The sequence below is a fragment of the Montipora capricornis genome, chromosome 8 (genome assembly GCF_036669925.1).
Source record: "Montipora capricornis isolate CH-2021 chromosome 8, ASM3666992v2, whole genome shotgun sequence".
Taxonomy (NCBI): Eukaryota; Metazoa; Cnidaria; class Anthozoa; order Scleractinia; family Acroporidae; genus Montipora; species Montipora capricornis.
In genome coordinates, this window is record NC_090890.1 from 52,293,348 (window position 1) to 52,303,347 (window position 10,000).

The window sequence follows — 10,000 nt, forward strand, 5'->3', positions numbered from 1 at the left end:
ACAGCTGAAACAGTTAGTTGACTCACAACCTTCTTTCTCGAATCTCACCTTCACATAGAATTCTCAAGAGGCTGAGAATTTTCATTATGCCTTTGTTCACCAGACAACTTTCCATAGACAAACATAATTTAGCATGATGACGTCTTACCAGCTTAGGGTCTTTTATATTCATAAAGACATAGTATGAAGAAAACGCCCGCAGTCATTTTATTATATAGGCTTGCATCACGATACGATTATAATAAGGTCTCGCTAAGCATCAGCTGTGGGGGATGAAAGCGTGACAAAGAGCCTTAAGTCCTCGCTGACTTTGGCATGTAGTGTCCGCTTCAATGCTGGATGGTTTCTCTGGGCAAATCGGTTCTGGTTTCCTAGTTGAAAGTTTACCCTTCATATAATAGTTGTGAGGCCGACAACTTCCAGTTTCTAAAATTTCTTTCTTCCCCTGGTTTTAAAGCTTCTATTCCTTATGAAGAGCGTAGTCTGTCACTTCAAAAGCGCACCTTTCCTACCTTTTTCCTTGTTTTGACGTTAGATTTTCAATACATCCGGCTTTGAAAGGTAAGCGAACCCAATTTTGGACTTAATTAGCCTTTCGCTCATGATAAATGTAGTTTGTCGTAGTCTTATTTACTTTCTACGAACAACTCGCACTCATAATTCTTTTCGTTTTTCGATATATAAACTCTTTACGTGACAACTGAGAAACTTTGGGAAATTTCGGCCTTCCTAAAAAGAAGTTCGAATTTTTTTTTTTTATGTTACTGTATTCATGTGTTTTTAGTTGCAAATCTCCATGCAATTGAAGATTCATGCAGTATACATAAGTTGTATTTTTTTGTCATAATATCTTGTATGGAGGCATCTAAATTCATTTAGGGAGAACATTGAGAAGTTAAACGAAGCTAACTTCGTTACGAGGTGATAGAAATTATGATGTGGAACAAAATACAACTGAAGACTATAAAAGAATTGATATCGATATTAAATGGCAAGCTAAACATAAGTTTTCTGCGTTTTGGACCCATTCTGAGAAAAATAATAAAATATTCAGGGATCTCAAGAAAAAAAAGGCAAAAGACACCAACTTGGAAATGCTGTCAACGGATACATCAACCGAAATCTCATGTTGTAGTTTGCGGAGACATAACTTGACTGCTTTTACACCAATTTTAAACCAAACTGAATAAAACCATCACCGAATGCAGTTTAGAATCAAAATTTAGTCGGAAGTTGTCAAAAGAAGTTTCAGGATTTCTGTTTTTGTGCTTTGTTGTGTAAATTGGTTCGTTTACACCGAACGTTCTTGCGCAAAATCGATTATGAAAAAATTTGCGCATTACCTTGCTCTGCTAAATAATATATCTTCGAATCATCATTTATGTGTTCATTTTTTCTACGTTTTTCATCATGATTGGCCAGAGGAATGGATTGCCCTTTGGTTTTTTCGCCACTCAATAAAAAAAAAATAAATTGTCGGTGAATATGGAAAAGTTTTCAAAGGCCTTTAAGCATGTTTTGTTTTTTCTCTCTCTTCCTCTCTTTCAGAAACCATGCAATGATTGTGACGGCCTTACGCATCTGGAGACTCTTTTCACTCCTACAATTATCATGTAAGATACATGTTTGTGTCTCGCTTTTTCATATCTACGTACTAAAGCCATTCGCACCAGCATTATAGATCTGTTTCAACGTAAAATACCCTAGGCTCGATTTCCGCCGCTCTCTCGTGTCCGGTCTTCGTTCCTCCCCGAGGAGCGCGGGCTCGTTTCCCGAACAGCGGCTAAAAATCGAGCCTAAAAATCCCCTTGGAAATGATTTATTCATTGTAATGCAGGATTTCATGTCATGAAAGCCACTAATATTGAGAAATGCGCTTAAATGGATTGGACTCCTTTCACGCAGCGACCACGTTGAGTCCCGAGGGACTAGAACCTTTTGTTTTTGCGCGGTAAAACTCGTTTCCAAACACATGAACTCGAGGCTCGGCCTACGAAATCTATTGTTTCTGGCCAAAATACGCCCCGCGTGATAAGGGTCCATTCTGATATCCAAAGCGAAATGTTTTGCAAGTCTAAGCGTTTGCTAACCATATCCAGCAAAAAGCTAAATGTCAGGGTTAGTGTTATTTTTAGGTTAGAGTAAATGCAGTCGTTTACCTTTACTTGGGGATACGAGCTTGGGGGAAAATTTGTGAGGTTAACAGTCCAAATTCCTATACACGATTGACTAAGAGCTTAAAGGGACACTTCGTTACGCTCATCAAAATAGGTTGTTTAACTTGTTACATGTATTTCTGGGCATATATCCGTAGTTATCTCTGATTGTTTTCGCAGACTCCCTGAAGTGGAGCATCAAACCACCACAAGATGTGCGCCAAGGTTCACCCGCCACCTTAGCATGGACGCTCTTATCACTGACACCGCAAGAAACTTCGGCCGTAAATCAATTTGGTTTCATTCTGTTGGAACGAGAGATGTTCCTTTTCAGCAATCAATGGCAAGTTATGGCAATCAAACGGCTTTATGGTGGAGAGTACGTTGAAATTGGAGCACGCAACACGTTCGATGTTATTCCTGGATCCGACATGACACTGAGGTTGAAGAATGTCACGGACACTGATTTGACTCGATATCGCTACACCCTGCTCAGCTCTCTTGCAGCGTCCAAGAGCATAATGAAGTTGGAAGTACAAGGTGAAGAGTAGGTTGTTTGTCTTAAAGCAACTTTCCTTTAACGCTCTGTGGAATTTCATCAAAAGGCTTATTGTGGAAAGTCATGTTAATTTGTGCATTTATTTCCAATTTTGTTCATTTGCCTTTAGATTTTCCTGTAAACGTGAGACTTGTTGGTGGCAGAACTCCCAATAAGGGTCGCGTAGAGGTATACCACAATGGATACTGGGGCACGGTATGTAGCAATGGCTGGGATATTCCAGATGCAATAGTTGTGTGTAGAATGCTAGGATATCTTGGGGCCTGGACCGCAAATTGTTGCTCCGATCATCGAGGAGGGACTGGTCCTGTGTGGCTCAGTCAATTATCCTGTACCGGAAACGAAAAGTCTTTATCGGATTGCGGCCATAGTGACTGGGGAGAGAACAACTGTGATCATAGACAAGATGCAGAGGTTATATGTCACTACCCATCGCAAGAGGACACTTTGCACCATATGAGTACCAAGACAAGTCCAGCCTCATACAGCTCACCGATGACATCAGCTACGATCCCACCTTCTCCATCCAGGACTTTGCAAATAGCCTCCGTTTTCACCACCGATTCGCTATCTAGCTTGGTCACGGGTGTTGAACCGACTGCACTAAAACCTTCCCCTTCAGGTGCGGTAATGACCTCAGCCATTACTACCTCACCACCAGGTAAGTCAAAAAGTACAAAAAATGGGATTTCTTTGGTGGGGTGTTCAGATTAGATAACTAAAGGTTCTACCTTTACTCGTTCATTTAGGTTTATCTTTCCATCCTTTGCAGGAGGCAGAAAAGTCTTTTGCCATCTTCCTGAATCCTGCCAGGATCATTACGTTTTTCTCTTTTAAAGGCGACGATCAAAGCAGTACACTTCTTAACAGCACGGGTTGAGTGCCAAGAGTTGGTGGTCCGCTCTGTGATAAGTAAAAAAATAACTAGGTCAAGTATTCATTTGTGATGTTTTAAATCGATCCTTATTCTCTTCACAGATGTATATGTAGAGTTGGTAGATCACCTACATGGACATTTGAACCAAGGCCGCGTGTTTCTTTACTACAACGGCCAATGGGGAAAGATATGTGATGATTCCTGGGACATCCTTGATGCTCATGTTCTGTGTCGCATGTTGGGGTACATACGAGCCGTTGGTCTGGCTAGTTTTGGTGGCGCTAATTCAGGACCAATGTGGTTGGACGACTTAAATTGCACTGGAACCGAACATACGCTAGCAGCTTGTGTTCATAGTGGCTGGAGGATAAGCGACTGTAACCATGGCAAAGATGCCGGGGTGATTTGTGACACCAACCACACAGTTCGAGCAAAAGGTGAGATAAAATCCATCGTAAATCAGGCAAAATACACTAACTTCGAGATTGGTTTAGTTTTTCCGCAGGGAATGCTTTCTTTCGTGGTTTTATGGCCCAAGTAATCACCGAGAAAACACGGCCCTGTTGTTCCCTTTTTATGTAAAGAGATGTACCAAATTTAACAACTAGCCTTCGAGTTAAAATGCACTCATTAACTTCGAGATCACAACAAAAGGTGCCAGAATTGCTGGATCGGTAACAAAGGAGAGCTACCTATTGTGTATTGCCTAAACGTTTTTCTTAAGCATCGCAGTTTGATATTTTCACATATTAACGCTTGAACACGTTTTAGAGAAATACATCGTTTGCCCATGTCATGGGTGTCATGGGAGTGCCGGGGAAAAATTAAACACGCTTACTCAGATTGAGTGGATTCGCAAGTTGTTATATTTTATCACTCACCAGAAGATTAAGAGAACTTTACCATTCTTGACAAAATGAAATGATCGATTGTTTAGAGAAACCGAGAAATCAATAAAATGTGACATGCAGAAGCTAAATGATATCCGCTTAACACAAGCAGAATAAATATCACTTGACTCCGAAATCTCGACGATTCTTCTGCTTGAAACAAAAATGCCATTGTCCTAACGATTTTTCATTATGTCGAGGCTTGTTTTTAACCTTAGTTTGTTAATGGTTTGTTTCAGATGCAAGCTGCAACTTTGACACGTGGTATTGTCGTTGGGATAATGGCCCTGGTAGCCCCGCATCGTTTAAGTGGACTCGCCAGTTTGGGCCAACACCATCTATTCACACAGGACCATCGCGGGATCATACCTCTGGAATGGGTACACTAAAGTATTCTGTGTCATGGTCCCTTTTAGAGAGCTCAAGTTTTGTGATTATGACCTAACGTTTTCAATTATTTTGCGATCGTTCCGACCAATATAACTGTGTTCATAACAAGGGTGAATGCCAAAATTTTCTGTTGCGTGCTCACGTTTTAAACTTCCAGATTTGCAAAGAAAGGGAAGAAAATCTACATATATTAAAAATGCTGAGAAATTGTTTCAATTTGTTCATTAAGCGCTAATTCTTGTTTGAAGGAATCAATATCTTGCATTCTAGGAGGGAATACCACTTCTTCTGTCATTTATGAACCGCACTGTTATAATCTAGTCCGGGGAGATTGAGAATACTTTCTGGTTTGGAATTTCTAACACTAAGCTCGTCTTCCGTTGTAGGGTATTACATCTTCACAGAAGCTTCAGGTCGATTGAATGGTGACGTTGCTAGACTGATCTCACCAAAGATACAAAGCAATGGAAATGCTACATGTATGGTGTTTTATTATCACCTCTATGGACAGTCCATGGGAAGCCTGAGAGTTAAAGTTCAAGATCGGGTTTTGTGGCAGATATCAGGAAACCAAGGGAACAGCTGGTACAAGGCGGCAGTTCCCCTTATCTTTGATGGCATATATACGGTAATGACACCATGAATACTATATTTTTTTGAAAAGGATTTGTTGGTCAGTGGGTAGGTGACAACAAACAAATTTATTTCTCAGGAAATGACTCGAAGAATGAACTTGTCCCAAGTCCACTGACCCTTGCACGAACAGGCAACACTACTAAAACCACAAGGCCATTGCCCCTATCACGTCGATATAACTGGTTTTTGAATAGGCCATTTTCGAGTTCATTTCTGCCTCCTCTTCAAAGCGAGTCTAAGTGCGAAGTTTTTCTTATGAAAATTAGTTTTCATTCATATGTAAAGTACAACTAATTATCATCACAAACACTTCGCACTTAGACTCGCTTTGAAGAGGAGGCAGACATGTACTCGAAAATGGCCTATAGACCATTTTAAACTTCGGTGCTCATATACAAACACTTTGTACGTAGACTCGCTTTGAAGAGGAGGTAGACATTAACTCGGAAATGGCCTATAGACCATTTTAAAGTTCACTGCTCAGTTACGACGTTTTTTAATAAAAGTGAGGCTGGAGTTGACCCTACTTTTATACAAACCTCGTTGCTTTTCCAATGTAAATCATGTTGTTGTAATGCTTACGAGTTTCTATTTACATAAGAAAAGCAGAGCAGATTTATAAGCATAACATACAGATCTCGTCAATACAATTCCTTGACTCGGTTGACATACCCTTGAAAGAAGGCTCCACACAGTTTCCTAACGTCAAGACACGGCTCTATCACGCTTCTCACCACTTTTCTTACCACTTTTCTTTTCTAAGAAAAGATGAAAAACGAAAGGAAAATGAAGTTAGTATCATAATACAAAACAACAGACACCGAAGGGAATGATATTTTAATAATACGTACGAAACAGGTTTGAACTTAATAACAAACATGGCGCATTTCTTCCAGGAGGTACTTGTAACCGCGTGAAACTGGATACTAATCTGGCAAACTAAACCGCTGGTTAACAAACTCAAACTGAGCACTCATCATCCCTGCTACAAAGGTTGTTGTCGGGCTGCAGCTCCGGCCACAAGGGTCACTCCACTCAGACCACTCTTGTAATATTAGAACCTAATCTGTTTAGTTTAGTCGTACCAAAAGAATAACCGAGGATGTTCAAGGGACTTTGTATCTTGCAAGAATCATTTTATTCCTGTCTTGCTGTCTATTGATATAGGTAACGTTTGAAAGCGTGATTGGAGCTAGTGCGTTTAGTGATATAGCCGTCGACGATGTTGAATTTCAAGAGAACACAGTGTGTGAGAAAATGGCCGAGTCTTTAGGTACGTAAGAGAGTTCCATTCGTGATAGCAAGCTTGTTTGCACTGATTTTGTTATGAACTGTTATTTCCGCTGAAACTTTGCAATATGCCACCGACAACACCGTACCATTTTTTTTCACTATCGCAACTCTTCTTCTTAATGTGAACATCACTTGGCTTAATTAAATTTGACTTAAGGGCCCACAGACGGATTTTTCGCGCGTTGCTAAGGAAGTGAAATGTTACTTCCGGTAACTGACGTCAACATATCATGAGCTGCCAAGAAAACCCACTCACAAGCAAAAGTCACCGCACAAACTGTTGTTTCCATCGAAGGTTTTTGCTCGCCCTTCCTCGCGCTCGCTTTCAGATCAACTGCGCATGCGTAAACGAACTGACTTCCGGTTTGAGAAAAAAGCTAAATTTCCAGCGGTTTTGAATTGAATTAATTTTTTTTTGCATGGCACGTTTCACCCCCAAATACAGAATATAGCTAAGCATTGATTTTTTAAAATCACCTTTTTTGAAAAAGTTATGGGTATTTCAGTATCGTTTATGTCTTTAAAAAGAACATTTTTCAAAATAAAAAGAAAACCATGCTTGGCTGGATGCAAAAACAAATACAAATTATCAAACCATCGATTAAATACCCAAATTGCGTAGCACGGAGACAAATTTAGAGTTTTCTTTTATTGGTCACGTGACCATGGGCGAGGTATGATGACGTCATATTTAGGGTCATTGGGTTACAAAACTTGGAAACTGACAAAAATAATGCCAAATTCTCTCAAATTACTTAACCATTACATCCTTAGCAACGCACCCCAAAAAATACGTCAGTGGGCCCTTAAGCGTGCAACAAATTGATGATGGTGACGTTGTCTTCATTGAGTTGTCCCAATGCCAGTACTCGTTGGTTCTAACATTTTAAGACCTCTTGCTTGTACGTAAATATTTTATAGGTAATATCAGTATTATCATCTAACCATTCAGGTCGTTTTTACCGTATATCCATATCATCCGCATAGTTGATTTGGAAATCCATTTATTCCTCCTTTAATGACAGCCCCCCCCCCCCCCCTCCTAATGACAGCCCCCACTTCCCCATTCTTCCGCATAATGTCAGCTATAAATTCTTCCTTTCTCTCATGTTGTGTCATGTTGTTTCAACAGCTCCTTCTAAGATCACTTGGAATTCGCCAGGAAGAGAAGTTGAAGTTGGTAACAACGCTACCTTTGTGTGCACAGCCGCTGGTCGGCCCACTCCTACCGTTCTTTGGAAGAAAACGAATGGCCGGGTTCTAACCATAAGTCGAATCGGGGCTGCCTTCCTAACATTATTCAACGTTACAGAGATAGACAGTGGAATCTACCAGTGTTCAGCGGTCAACGTAGTAGCAAACGATACGAAAACAACTTTGATCAACGTCAAAGGTCAGTAGATGTCTTTAGGCCACCCTCTTTGTAGTTACCGTGGCGTCGTCAAGTTTCTTTGATCGGTTATTCTGTACTTTATTTGAAATCATTTATCTACCTTTTAAGTGGACGTAGCTTCCTTTTCTTTTTCGTAGGAGGACCAAGGGATACCAGTATCATATCCAACGTCTCTTACAATGTGGCTGCTAATGGAGAACATGTTGCTTTGCAATGCTCGTCGAAAGGCTTTCCTCGACCCCTGTGTCGAATTTACCACAACGGCAAAGAGAAAGGAATCAATCGCGGCGATTATATTGTTCGCACCTCTAGCAAACTGGATGAAGGAGAATATACGTGCAACTGCTCCAATGCAGAGGGTGTCGGCCAAGATAAATTGACTCTTACTTTGTATGGTGAGTACTGAGAACAACGTTTAAAACCAATGAGAAGACAGGTGTTCTTTTCACAATTTTACTGGAATACTTATGGCCAACGAGATTGAACCAGCAAAATTGGAAAAAAAATCATTGGAACTGTTGCCCGTGTGACGTCCTTTCAAAACCTTGTTCAGTTATTACATTTCAAGGAAGTATCTATGCATTAGGAGACGGACAAAAAAATCTATCCTTAAGACCTCGTTCCCCAAGCAATGTTGAACTGTTTTGAAACTGGGCTAAAAAATCGAGACGAACAAATCTTGAATTAGGCCACTTTCCAAAATACCATAGTACTCTTTTTATGTCCACCCAAATTTTGCATAAGCATTGTTTCCAGTTTCTCTTGGGAGTTACAATGGTCCCAAGAGAAAACAAGCAAAATTTGGATGAACAAAAAAAAAAGAGTATTATGGTATTTTCGAAGGTGGCCTATCGACAATGACCATAATAGATAAGATATGTCCAGAACTGCAAGAAATTGCTCATATCCCATTCCCTTTCCTTGAGAAATGCCCAATCCATTTTAATTTCTTTCATTTTATTGTCATGACATCATCTTTTTGCAGTCGTTCATGAAAATAAGGAAGATGCAACTCCATGGAATCGGTTATTGAGGATAGTTATTTTGTCATACGGGCTATAAGTAATAAAAATGTGAAATACTTTTTTTAACCTTCCACAGAATCCCCAAGAATTCATTCCATTTTTCCTCATCATCAACTCGCAAATGAAACGGGCAACTTTGAGCTGTTCTGTAATGTAACGGGAAACCCAAGCCCAACAATAATATGGACGAAAAATGGCGATAACAGCAAAGTATATCCTAATGGGAAATTTCTGCGAATAGAAAATGCTGACAGGAGCGACTTTGGCTCATACAAGTGCATGGCTGTGAGTTTACGCAAGGAGAATGCTACTGCAATAGCAACAGTTGAGCTAAACTATTGTAAGTCTTTTTAATTTTAAACACCTTTCAGGTTAACTTAACCACTCAACCGCTTTCGACTTACTACTTCTGGTTTCTATCTTATGAGTTATTATACCAATTGCATAGTATTTCGGGCACTCAACTACATTGAGAGCACAATTAACAACAAACTAATAAGCAAGATATACGTCAAGCGTTATGTACTGCGTTTTGTTGGCTGTTACTCACATGGATTGTAAATGAATTTCTTCATTCTATTCTCCAGATTCACCTATTATTGACTTCATTTCTGGCAACATCACAGTCCTGGAAACGGATATAGACAATGTCACACTGTTCTGTAACACTACAGGAAGACCATCACCTCACTTGACCTGGATACGAGTAAGAGACAGTAGTACGATGGCGCATGACAATACCTTATTGATCGGAGCTGCTGACCGGTCGGATCGCGGGGAG

At 40.1% G+C, this 10,000-nt stretch overlaps 1 pseudogene; it reads left to right on the forward strand.

Moving 5' to 3' along the window:
* The first annotated feature begins 2,852 nt into the window (after positions 1 to 2,852).
* Positions 2,853 to 10,000, forward strand: part of LOC138060767 (uncharacterized) — a 17,409-nt pseudogene continuing 10,261 nt past the window's right edge.